Raw genomic sequence first — 14,673 nt, 5'->3', positions numbered from 1 at the left:
TTATTCTCAGATTGAGAATTATTGTTGACAAGGGTGTAATTTTGTATTCCCTGAGGTACTTTGTGTCCTGGAGTACTCTGCCCCCATGTATCAGATTTTGTGATCTGGTGGGATATCCAAATTGTTGCAGTATAAGATTATGTAGTTGCTTTACAAAGTTGGTCTCTTTTACCCAAATTAATTGTGTTTTTTTTCTGGGGTTTTCAATAAAACTTGGAAGTTGTGGGTACTTACCGGGGATCCAGATCTTGTTGCCAGTTGAAATCGATTTGTCCATCGATCTACAAATTCTCCTCGCTACAGAGAGTACTCTACATTCCCTATGCTATGACTGCTGCTTCCCTTGGAGCGTTTAACCTTGCTAGCCTTAGATCCGTTTTCTGCAGTCTCGCATTCCCCTATTCTTTTTTTGTTCCTGCTTGAAACCCTTGTCTAGCACATCGCTCTCGCCCCGAATCGAAGCAGGTTTGCTGTGAAGGTAAATGGATTGGATCTTTCCTTGTTTGGTTCTCGCCGCCGTAGATCATATCCCTCAGGTGAATGCCTTCGTAAATAGTCCCTGAAGCCAGAGATGGGATCATATTTTCATCGCTTCGGCCCTGATGTCCTGCTACAGCAGCCTTCGGCTGTGGTGCCTGTGTCATTTCTTGCAGATCAAACACATGCAATGTTTTGACGTTGGCATAGATGTTTGGGCTCACCCTGAGATATGTCAGGGTCAGATCATAACTTTTCCTAGACTGTTGCCCCAACACCCATTTTATGCTACCCATCCCTTCCAAAAGCCATCCTCTAATTCTTTGACGGCTGGTTGATTTAATCGAAGCAGGTGCTTATCTCTCTACAAAAAAAACGTTCCAGTGATCCCTTGTCCCTCTCTGGATATATCAAATTGGATCTAGAGGAGCAGGTTCAACCATGTCCTGGAGTGTGGTCGGTCTGCCACAAGGAAAGCGGATTTCAGTTTGTGGTAGAACCAAACTGTTACTGCATTGGAAACCTAGAATCCCTTCATGTTTACCTCTGTGCTCCCTCTACCTCTGGTTTGGTGTGCGGCGGCATTGTAGAGGGTGGCTTCAGAAACCCTGGACCACTTGTTTTGCTTCATGAGGTTATAGGCTCGAAACTTTGAGGCATTGCAGGGTCCAACTGCCACCTGTTGATAAAGGGCATAAGGATGCAAGGTTGTTTCATCCAAAAAACACTTATTAGGCTTAGGGAATTCACCCAATTCAGCATAAGCGGCCACTACATAGGATCGATCTAGGTATGACAGGCCGGATGCTGCCTTCGCCCAAGCACGGAATCCATACCTGCGTCGGTTATGGTGTCTCTAGAGCTCTTCATTGTGGACATTCAGGTTTTGGGCATCGTTGTTCGAAACCCTAGCTCTGCACAGGATCGCCATTTTTCTATCTCCCCTTCTCTGATGATTTCATCCTTCTGACAGGTGATTATTATGGTTAGTATGCCTTCAGCAGAAAGGTTTTCTTACTAGTTGGTTAATGATTTAATTCTTCAGACATAGATGATTATTATGCTTAATATGCCTTTAGCAAAAAGGTTTGTTTACTAATTGGCTGAAGATTTAATTCTTCATACATAGATGATTATTATGCTTAATATGCCTTCAACATAAAGGTTTCTTGAACTTGCCAACTCTTGTGCTCTAAATTATTTTTAAATTCCTTACAAAGTTGTGGTTTATACAAGTTGTTTCAAGACTTTATGGGCTTCTAATTGGTTGGTTGTGGTCCTACATGGTATGTTTGGTATTGTTTCTTGTAGATGTTGTGGAAATATTGCACAGTCAAAGGAAAATGGATTATTTACAGTTTGTCTTTGCATTTGGACTTGTAGAAAAATTTCCACTTGTGCCTTTATTGAAGGCATATCACGAGCATCAAAGGAAAGCATCAAAATAAATAGCAAAAATAGGAAGAGATCATGTTGGGTCATTGGTATGTTTAATCTTATTGGTGTGGTTCATCCTCCCTTGTTAGTATAAACTATCAAAATATTAACTTGTCATTAGACATATTCTATGAAAACTTCCATGTCTTATTGCAGAATTCAACAACCTCAAAATAAATTCATTCATTGAACAATGTAATAAAGTGCATTGAAGTGCTTCACATTTATAAAAATTACCAGAGCTGTTATTGAGTTTTTGGATGTGGTTATCTTTTCAAAGCACACATGTACAAGAAGACAAGAAATAATATGCCCGACTAATTTCAAGTTATCTTCTTGCAAAAATGGTGTTCCCTTCCATAAACTTAATGACTCACTTTGCTTCTTTCTAGTGAACAAATTTGGGACTTTTCATGAATTGTGAGACAATTCCAACCCTATAAATATTATATTCTTATTTAAAGTTATACCCACTAGATTAGAACCTGCACAGGGAGAATTCCATTCCTGTTTCAAAATAACCTGGAATCGACTTATACCATGCTATTTAATATTTTATGTATTTCTTCGCATCCTTGGCCTGCGACATAAAGACACAACAGGGTACCTTGTATTTTCTATACTAACACTCCTAAACAATAATAAAGTATGCCCAAATCTGTCATTTCAAATGACCTATGCAGCTCATGTTTTGGTTTTTCAATTATCGAAGTTGTTACCTATATTGACGAGATGATCTACAACCGAGGCCACAGTGACAATATTTATTAGAGTTTTATCCGTGTTGCACTAACGGTAGTTTTTCTTCAGCAGCACTACAACACATTGTAGTTTCCATTCATCAGAGAAGTGTACCCAGTAGTAGCCTGGGTCTGTGTGAAAGTGGGTTGAATTCACAGTAGACTTTATCTATTGTTTTGAAGGTGTTTCTCCTTCAACAGTTCTTCATCTCAGCAGATCCTTTCAATCTACACCTTCAACAGATGCATACACCCTTGGGGTACATGCTACAGGTTCCAGTTTCATTGTGAGGGTATAACAACGATGAAAGAAGTGCATCGATTTTAGGCATCTTATGGTTGTTGTATGAAAGCATGCATGTCTAATGTTTCCCAAACTTATATAGAGCCATATTTAGTATAATTTTATAGTTTGACTTAGATGCTCACTTTCTTAATTTAGGTGTTTCTCTTAGTACTATTTTATGCACAGATTTATCTTTAAGAAAAGTGCACAGTAGAGAAGGGTTCTGTATTTTGAGCAGGGGACAATCTTCTAGGTAGGAGGTACTCTATTCTAGGGTGCTTTTGTCATGCATGTTAGGTGCTTTATCATAGACAGAGTTCCAAGTTCCTACCTCCTTGACAAAATCCCTGCCAGACAAGACACCGGTGGACAAAGTTCCAAGTCCCTAAATTTTCCAAAAACCCACCTAAGCCTAGCTATCTAGCCTAAAATCCTTTACATTCTAGTCATCTCTTGGCTATGATTTCATAGAGAGAGCCCTCTCTAGTTTGGTAGGGCTACCTACCAATCTAAAATCTTGGTCTGTGGTTACCTCCGTCGATCTCCTTATCAGCCTGGGACATTGTGGAGGATAACAGAGGGCATGACAATTAGGGAGTGCCAAGGTGTTCTATTGAATGTAAGGTTCCCAAGTCATGGAAAAATGTAATGCTAGGTGTGAGGTCATGACTACCAATGTGTGTTAGGGAATGCTAGGGCATGCTAATGTGTTCCAGATAGTACAAAGACATGTCAAACAAGCTAAGATGTGCCAAGTGCTAATGCATGCCAAGATGTACAAGGGTTCTAAGTCCCTGCCTCCTCTTCTTCCCTATGCTATCCACTTATGACATTTCCTTTGCAATATTTGGTGCATTTTCTAGTTATAGGTCATTTATAGGTTATAAATGTCTTCAGAGTTTCACTTCTAATTGAATATTCAACTCAACATATTGATTCTCTTATACATAACTATTTTTCCCTCCACCCACTTTTCATAACTTCAATAACCATTAAGTAGGGACCTATAGCTTTGATGTTTCTTTGCTTGTTTAGTAAAATATTGCTGAGAATTTAATTTATTGAACGTTGTAGAATTTACAATTTCTGAAGTTTCAAGGTTTAATTTTTAAAAGTATAATTTTTTAAAGGGTGCTAGCTCAATGGAAGAGCACCTGTTTTACAAGCAGGAGGTTGGTGGTTCGATTCCATTTCGCCCTGACATCCATATGGAATGGCAACGATCAATTTTTGGTGACAGAGGCTGTTTTGACCATCACCAATAAGCTTTGATGACATTTTTCGACCCTAACCAAAAATATGAAATGGTGACGATCAACGAATGCCACCATATATATGCATCAATAGTGACGACCCTCAAAGGTCCGTAACCATAAGTCATTGTTTTTGATATGAAATGGTGACGATCGTTTTCCATCATTATAGTCATTATTCGTGATGGACCTTGAATGTCACCACAACACCTATACTTCTGGCAATGCGGCTTTTGGTGACAGTCAAGAAACGTCACCATATATATGCACCAATAGTGACGACCATTAAAGATCCATCATAATAAATCATTGTTGTTCATATGAAATGGTGATAGTCACTATCCGTCATTATAATCAATATTCGTGACAGACCTTGAATCTCACCATAACACCTATACTTTTGGCGACGCCACCTTTGATGACCGAGGCTATGGTCCATCACCATTGCTCATATGAAATGGTGATGGTCGCTATATGTCATTAAAAATCATTATTGCTGATCAACTTTGAATGTCACTACAACACCTATACTTTTGGCGATGCCACCTTTGGTGACATTCAGGTTTTGGTGACGGAGGCTATGGTCCATCACCATTGCTCATATGAAATGGTGACAGTTGCTATCCCTGATTACAAATCGTTACTGGTGATGAAATTTGTATGTCACTACAACACCTATACTTTTGGCGACGCCACCTTTGATGATGTTCAATTTTTGGTGACGACTGCTCTTTTGATCGTCACCAATGAGCTTATGGTGAAATTTTTCGCCTCTCACCAATGTCCTTTTTTCTTGTAATGTGTGCTCCTCCTATTATCTCTATCACCCGCCATATCTGCATCAACATATCCCTATAGAGCAATGTTTTAACAACCAAATCATAACGCTTGATTTGTGGTACCTCTCAAAACCTGAGAATCCACTTCACCGCCATCCAATGTTCTTTTCCTGGATTGTTCATGTACCTGCTTACAACCCCTACTGCATGTTCAATATCAAGCTTTGTGTAGGCCATTGCATACATTAAGCTTCCAACTCCTAATGCATATGGAACTTTAGACATATAAGCCATTTCTTCTTGAGTCTTGCGACACACCTCCTTACTTAGTTTGAAATGACTAGCCAAAGGTATAATAATTGGTTTCACATTTTTCATATTAAATCTTTTCAACACCTCTTCTATGTACTCACTCTGAGACAATGTTAATTTTCAATTCTTTCTATCTCTAGTTATTCTCATACCAAGGATTTGTTTTGCAGCACCCAAATCCTTCATTGCAAATGAGTTCGCTAATTTTCTTTTGAGCATTCCTACATGTTAGAACCCGCAACAAGCATGTCATCTACATATAATAACAATATAATATATCTACCTTCATTTTGTCTTTCCAGATAAACACAATGATCAGTGTGACATCTAGTATAACCTTTTTCAGACATAAACATGTCAAATTTTAGATACCACTGCCTTGGAGCCTGTTTTAATCCATACAAGCTCTTCTTCAACCTGCACACTAGTTTCTCCTTCCCTTTTACCTCATATCCTTGTGGTTGCTGCATATATATCTCTTCCTCCAAATCCCCATGGAAAACGGTTGCCTTTACATCTAGCTTCTCAAGATGAAAATCTTCATCTCCTACTAGACTTAAAATAGTTCTGATTGAAGTCATTTTAACAATAGGAGAAAATATCTCATCAAATTCTATACACTTTTTCTATGCAAACCCCTTCACCACAAGTCTAGCTTTATACCTTTTTCTACCTCCATGTTCTTCCTTCAACCTATAAACCCATTTATTTTCAAATGTTGTTTTGCCTGCAGGCAACCTGACTAAGTCCCAAGTCTGGTTATGTGCTAAGGAGTCCATCTCTTCTTTCATTTCTTGCTCCCACTTCTTCCTGGTTTCTACCTGCATTGCTTTTTCATAACATTTTGGTTCACCAGAATCAGTTAATAATACATAATATAATGAAGGAGAGTATCGTTCAGAGGGTCTACTTATCCTGGTATATCTTCTAACACCACTTTTAGGTGTTTGAGGTGTTTGTTGCTATTGTGGGTGTTGTATTTGTTCTTAATGTTGATCATTATGATTTTCAGGCACCTTCACTTTTTATGTGATCTCATCAAGCATTGTGTATTCTCTATTTTCTTTTTCTTGTTTATTTTCCTGCAGTTAATCCTTATACAAAACCTTTTCATCGAAAATGACATCTCTACTTCTAATGATTTTGTGTCCCAAAAACCATTAACACCATATCTAATAAAGGTACATTTCTTCGATTTTGACTCAAGCTTTGTTCTATTTTATTTATTAATGTGGACAAAAGCTTCACAACCAAAAGTCTTTAAAAATGATTAATTTAACTTTTTACCTATCCATGCCTCCTCTGGAATACCACCATCCAAGGAACTTGAAGGCCCTTTGTTTATTAGATAAACAATAGTATCTAGAACATCTACCCAAAATTGTAAAGGAAATCCTGCATGCAATCTCATGCACCTTGCACGCTCCATGATTGTCTTATTCATCCTATATGACACACCATTTTCTTGTGGCGTTCCTGGAATTGTCTTCTCTCTGTGAATTCCATTCTCTAGAAAGTACCTATCAAACTCTTTGCTGCAATATTCACCTCCATTTTTTGATCTAAGACACTTCAACCTTTTTCCTTTCTCATTTTCAACCAAAACTTTCCATTTCTTGAAAGTATCAAACACATCAGATTTATTTCGAATACAATAAATCTAGTTTTTTCTGGTTGCATCATTAATAAAAGTAACATAGTAAAAATAGTCGCCGGGAGATGATACATGAGCAGGTCCCCATACATCTGTATGCACAAACTCTATTTTTTCGCTCTTCTTTTCTTTCCCAACTCTGAGGAATCTAACTCTCTTCTGTTTTCCATAAACACAATTCTCACATAATTTTAAATCAACATGCTTCAAACCTGGCAACAAATTTCTTGAGTGAAGAATCTGCATACCCTTCTCACTCATGTGCCCAAGCCTATGATGCCACAATGTTGTATCTTGTCCTGTATAGGTTAAAGCATTAATAGAATTAGAAATACCATTGCATAAATACAATGTACCAACCTTTTCTCCTTTTTCTATTACCAGGGATCCTTTTGTGACCTTCCAAGTTTTATCTGTAACAGTAGTCACACATCCTTCACCTCCAAACTACCCTATTGAAATTAGATTTTTCTTCAAATATGGAACATGCCTTATCTCCTTCAATAGCCATTGATTTTCATTCTGTTGTTTTATGAAAACTGTACCCATTCCAATGATTTTACAAGGTTTATCATCACCCAATTGAACCTATCCAAAACCTCCTTGAACATAATCATGAAAATGTTTCCTATGAGGTGTGGCATGGAATGAGGCCCCTGAATCTACCACCTAGTCATCAGTGATATTTTCTAATGAAAGAATCAAAGCATCTCGCAACACATCACCTGTCACATTCACTTCATGATTATTTCTTACTGCACATCTCCTTCTTTTCCCTTCCGAGACTTGCAGTCTTTGCTCAAGTGTCCTTTCTTCCCGCATTTCCAGCATGATATCCCCGATTTGGACTTGGATCTGCCTTTCCTTGACTTACTGCGATATCCTGGGCTCTTTCCTCTTTCCATTTTTCTTCCCCTATTCTCTGCAAACAAATCATTACCTCATGTCTCATCGGAGATTTTCCATCACATTTCCTCGCTAAGGATTGCACCGACAACGTCATCAAACTTTAAAGTACTAGTTCCAGAGGCAAAGTTACTAATGGCCATATCTAAACCATTCTAACTTTCTGGCAATGAGCACAAAAATAATAGAGCCTTAACTTCATCATCAAAAGTTACCCCTACAGAACTTAACTGACTGGTAACTATATTAAATTCATTTAAATGATCAGCAACAGATCCACCTTCTAACATCTTCATATTAAATAAACGGTTCATAAGAAATACCTTATTTGAGGCCAAGGGTTTTTCATATAGTTTGGAAAATGCTGACATTAAACCCTCTATTGCCATTTCCTTTGAAATATTAAATACTACTAACACCGCTAGGCACAGCCGTATTGTTCCAAGTGCCTTTCTGTCGAGAATATCCCATTGTTTTTGTCATACTCGTCGACTTCTTTGTCTTTCCGCTTAATGGTTCGTACATATCTTTTTGGTACAAATAATCTTCCATCTGTATCTTCCATAGCTGGTATTTTTGGCTGTTAAATTTTTCGACCCTAAACCTACCATATTCCGCCATTGCTCCCACTTGAACCAGGAACCCTTCTCTCCCGCGAGTTTATCAGCCAAATAGACCTTCGGCTCTAATACCAGTTGTTAGAAAATTTTATTTTACAGAGAAATGGAACACATAAAATATATTACGAAAATGTAAACATGGAAAACACATAAAATAAGAGAGACACAGATATACGTGGTTCACCCAATTTTGGCTACGTCCATGGGAAACAACTAGTCCTTCCTTTTATATTATCCAACAAACTGAAGAGATACAACCTACAACAAATCCGTTGTAATTCCCTCTTCGCTCTCACATAATCTCCTCTCTCTTTCTCACTTAGAATACAGATCTACATAGACATAATACAATTTGTTCATATATAGCGAGGGGTTTCCTTTTAGGGCAGAAAACCCTAAATTAAACATAACTTCTACCGTCATATCTCTACCTAATGAATGGCCCATATTGACCACGAAATTACAAAATTTTACAAGGAAATTTTACATCTATTTCTAGCTTTGGGGGCGCTGCCCTCGATCCCCTGCTAGGGGGGGCTCCTAAAGATCATTTTCGCCCCCTTGGACCCCCTTGTAGTGCAAATATTACAGGCAGTGTTGCCACCACATTACAAACTGGGGTTCGAAGCAGTGATACCTCTGAATAAAGAAGATAATCAGGCTCCACAACCAACAATTTGAGTCTTATTTTGATGCTTTCTCGTCTCTTACTCTATTGATCCCACACTTTACCATTTTGGAGCTCTTCTTGGTCCTACTACCCATGGAAGTTGTGAATACACGATCTCTCTCCCAAGTGATCAACATAGCCTATTCATGAGCCTTATTGTTCAGATATCTCCCTCCTAGACTTGTGCATTGAGTCTTTCCTAAGGATATCTCCTATGGATGCATATTTAGAACCTTCAAAGGATAGTCACTTAACCCTCCTTGCTTGTATTGACTCACTACACTGTTTTTTGAGAAATTATACCTTGTGTAGAACATGAAGCATTTCCAGCGACCCTCTACAAAATAGAAAAGCACCATACAAGGTCTCCTCCCTCTCATAGTGCATTAAGCCTCTCCCTAGGCAAAGTGACTTTCCTTCCACTATTTTCCTTAACCAGTTGTGCAATCTCCTAGTCTAGTGAGCCCTCATGGGTGCATAACGCATCTTTAGTGAAAAACCAACCATTGTTGAAGAGAAATATACCCATTTTTCAGAGTGCACTTCTGAAAAACAAGGACCCTTTGAGAGCACTTTAGGAAAACAAGGACTCTCTGATTGCACTTTTGGAAAAAAAGGATCCTTTGAACGCACTTTTAGAAAAAAAGGACCCTTTGTCCATTCCATAGCACACAACTCACTCTCAAGAAAGATTCATGCATCCTTTTCCACTATCATTGTGCCCTGCAACCTCACTAGACCTCTTTGGCACATTTCACACTCTTAAGCAATAGTGTGCCCCTCCTTGTCTCTTGTGATTGTGCCCTATGCCCAAGAAAACTCTACCTCTCTCTCCATGAGCACATGGCACACTTTTAGTCCACATTCAGGGCCTCCCTTAGTCAATGTGAAGCTTAACTACACTCTCATTGTTTCCTCCTCCCTTGAGCCTAGTGCACGATGCAGTTTTAGTCAATAAGCTCATCACGTTATGCCTTGAACTTTCCCACTATGTTGGACCTTGAAGAACTCCTCCTCATAGTGTATGGCATAGTCCTAGTGAATAGTGGTGCCTTCCTCAACCATTGTTAAGTTCAATTGTTCCCTCCTCATTAAGCCTTTCCTTCTCAAGTCCTTTCATAGGCCTTCACAAGTAGCTTCTTCTATGAGTAAAGTAAGGATAGGATAGATGATTTCAAGGCTAATTTTAACTTGTCGTGAGTGATCTTCATTGGTAGGTGTACCTCCTCAACAAGGCAGGGTAATGCTTGAGGAATATACTAAGGAGAAGGAACAAGGAAGCACTTATAGAGAATAATCACAAACAAGAACCATCATGAAGGCATGAAGCAGATCTTGGACCATTGCATCATAACTCAGTGGGTCCCAAAGTTGATTCAAGACACTATGGAGGGTGAATATGAAGAACAAATGAGATATTTCATGAAGATTGAAGACAAAGCAACAAGAAGAACAAATTGGCATTGCCACCTCATCATAAAACCCCATGTCATCATTGTCAAGTTGTGACTTGCACCAATGTCATCACAATGTCATGTGTGTGGATGTGCCTTGCCACATTATTTGTGGATGTAATGATGTAATTATCAAAAGGAAGATGAAAAAATTTAATGTGTGGAATTCCAAGAGTCACATGTGGACAAACGAGTCAAGTAGAAGTTCAAAGGTCACATTAGAATTCTAAGAGTCATGAGGGTAGTTCAAGAGTCATGGGGATATGAAAGGTTATTCCTCTTCTTATAAAAGCAACCTCATAACTCAAGAAAAGGGCTTTTGAAGGATTAGGCTTTGGGGAGCCAGCCTTGGCTTCTCTAACTTGACATAGGAGAGAAAATCATTCCTTGGATATTCAAAAGTGACTTAATGTTCGACTACTGGAGCTAGTGGTTCACAATTGTAACTGTGTGCTTGGGATCTTTCACATAATAATTGAAAGTCATACAGCCAACAAATTTTCATGCATGTATCATGAATATTGTATGATTACTCTTTAGATATTTCGAGTAATGTTCATATGGAGTAATTGAGCTACTTCATTGCATTTGGTACTTATCATGTTGAATATATGTTGTATTTGCTTTAATGGTCATTGTGCTACATGAACTATTTCGCTAGATAACAAACAGTTCTTTTCTTGCTCTCGTGTGTCTCTCTTTTATATTAACTTCCAATAGTAACTAGAAGCAAAAAAAATCTTATATTTCCGCTTTTGACTATATACAAGATATATAATTCTTATGCATCTTAAAATATATTTCAATACAAAATTTAATAAATTATTTGAATATATTTCAAAAACAATTTCATATATATGTAGAGAGAAAATTTATATATAATATCATTAATAATATGTTTTAAATGATATATATTAATTTTATATTAACAATTGAATGAATTATACATCCTTTTAGTAATTGATTTTTTTAACTTTTCAATTAAAGAGATGTACAATTTGTTCAATTCTTAATATACATTTAATATAACATTTAAAACATATTATTAATAATAAATATATATGTGAGAGAGATTATATATATATATATATATATATATATATATATATATATAGCAATTGAAAAAAAAACAATGTACTTTACATTTTAAGTAGCTTTATTAGTCTATATTCTCATCTCCTTTTTAACTATATTGTTTTTATCAATTTTGTATGAGAAAATTTATTAAAATTACAAGTTTAAGTTATCAGTATAACTCAAATAAGATAAAATCATAAATATATATAAAGCCAAACGATTTCCATATCAAAATATTTAATCCATTTTAGCTTACTTACTAGAACCCTACTTACTAAACCCTGATTAAAATGAATCTAGACCCCTCTTTCTCTTTGCACAACCCACTGTAGAAAAAATCAGAGGAACTAAAAAAAATCTTCGAGCTTGACAGGTTCTTGGTCTCTTATGTATGCTTTCTTCTCTGATCTTCCTTCTACAATGCTACCTATGCTTTGAGCTAGCGAAGCGATTCAGAATGTCGTAAAATGCTTGAATTGTGTAAATTTTTGTCTCCGTTCACCAGAAAACATTGCAAATCACTCCTATCCAAACGTTAAAGAGAAAGGAAGAGACCAGACGAAATTTAAAATAACAAAGTAGCTTCGGGATGTGTATTCAGTTTATGGAGGAAATATGTAGACTGTTTTCTCAATCTTTAGTGCAATTTTTGCACCAAAGGCTTCAGAAAAAGTGGTTTGATGAGATTTGAATCTCAAACCTCCCATTGCCGGCCATGAAAGATGATAACACCCCAGGAAGAGCTTAAAAGACTACGAGAAGCATTCAAACAAATTCTCGGCCAAAGTCTTTTTAGCAAATTCTTTAAATCAATGGGAGAGTTCACTAAACATCGTTCAAACTTTGTTGAAATAGGGAAGGTGTTATATGTGTGTTGTATATACATAATATGATAAAAAACTCGTAGTTATTGACAAAGTCGGATGTTTATCTCGTGACGAATCTCTACCGATGACATTTACAATCATAACAAAACAAAATCTAAAGCATGACAACACGTCGTGTTTTCTATGCCGTGAAATCCTGGCATGGCACATGGTTTTGATCTGAGTTAAAAGAATTTCAAAGAAAAGAAATCAACCTTCGAACACATTCCAATGGCCTACCACATGAAAACTATGAGCATCCATGAAGCGATCTTTGGCGGCATTTTCCGTGTCTAGGAAGAAGATACATAACACTGCACAATATCAACATCGAAATGAAGACTTCAGGGTTTCGATTTTAAAATAATATCGGATGGTGTCAAGAAAACGGTGCCTCACACAGCACAAACATAGATGAATTTAACAAATAACATGGAGTTGGATTGATGAGTCAGGTCGTACCGCAAGTTAGTAAATGAGCTCCACATGTCTTTTCCACGCTCGAACCAAGGACTGGTCACTTTTGCGAGCCCCGTAAATATATAGTATTTGTTAGGGTTTCATGTGCCCTAACAACTCTTGAGAGCACATTGTCTTGTTTGATCGCGAGATCTCATGTTCATTAATGACCGTTATAAGAAAACGATTGTTGTTATTAGAAAATGGTGTTTTTTAAAGAGGCTACATATTAGTGAGGAAAATAATAGAAATTTTGGTAAATTATGATAAAATTTTATAGAAAATTTTTAAAAATTTAGGTTATAGTGGTCAAATTTCAGGATTTTGGGTGCTCATGGGTAGATAAGATAAGATAATATAATTATATTTATGTCGAACTAATTACACAAAGTAGGTCAAAGGGATTGTTGAGTACAATTATGTCTATACAAAGTGGGAGAACCAAACAGTCTCCTATAAAAGATACAATGCATGAAGTAAATCAACATCTGGCTCTAGTGGAGATGATCTAGGAGCTAATAGGTCTGAGGATCAAACCCATCTCTCCTAACATCTGAGGTTGAATGAATAACACTGAAGAAACTCAACAAAAATTGTTGGCCCGATGAAGAGCTGGTGGCAAGTGAAGACTGTCCACTAAATCGTTTCCTGGGGTTCACGCATTGTCGAATGCTGGAGGACCTAGTCTGTCTCCTAGGAACTAATCTGAGATGAATCTATTGTTGAGATCTCATGTGGCAGGTTGAGGTCCCATGAATCCTCACTGAGCTAGAGTCTGGATATGTACTGGTATTAATCGATCTCTTGGTGCCCCTGTCTGAGGATAGTACTCTGAAAAATATCTTGATCCTATGTGTGGGGTCTGGTATGATGGGAGGATGAAGAATATGCGCTCGGAACCTGAGAGCTTGCTGCATATATAGTTCCATACATCTCTGATCGAGATATCTGAAAAAGTCAGCAAGGGTCCGAGAATCTCTAAATAAGCAATGAAACCTTCCTCTGATCTCGTAGTAGACAGGGCATCCAAGAATGAAGTGCACATTGATCTCCACTTATTGTAAATGGCATACTTGGCAGAGTCTATCTGGTCTATCCACTTGGTGGTCTGTCTCTACCCGAAGTCTATGAGAACCTGCTTTGAACTGGCCTAGAGGAATGTGAAGAGCATGCATCCAGTGGTGAAACGTATACTAGGGTCGAACAATGAGCTCGTCTCTCAACTCCAAGAAGTTCTCAGCGTAGAAGGCCATCTTTGGGCACAACCCTCTTGGAGGATTGACCCAAGTGACCTGGACGAATCGCCTGTAGATGTCCTCCCTGATTATCTCATTTAGCTCCTGTCTAGTAGGTAAAACATGACTAGGAGCATCTAAGGAATATCAAAAAGGAGGAAGATGATCTAATTGAATTCCCATTGACTCTAAGAGATTTGAAACTCTTATAAACCAACATCTGGCTCGGCCTGAGGGAGTAGAATGGGAAACACTCTCAGAATAGAAATATGCCAAGTAAGGATAATAGTCCCTACTCTTTATAGAGTCTGAAAAGCCCTGGACATGATGCAAGAATGAAACCAATCTGAAGACCATCTCAAGCCGAAAGGGATGAGCTCCAAACTCTGCAAGGATGATGCATTGAAGTACTGTTAGTTTGCACCTAATGATGCGGCGGAGAAGAAGA

This window comes from Pinus tabuliformis, chromosome 6 (genome assembly GCF_031772625.1).
Source record: "Pinus tabuliformis cultivar Carrire ecotype Pingquan chromosome 6, CPIR1, whole genome shotgun sequence".
Lineage (NCBI taxonomy): Eukaryota > Viridiplantae > Streptophyta > Pinopsida > Pinales > Pinaceae > Pinus > Pinus tabuliformis.
The sequence above is the reverse complement of the archived record's forward strand: the minus strand, read 5'-3'. Positions refer to the sequence as shown.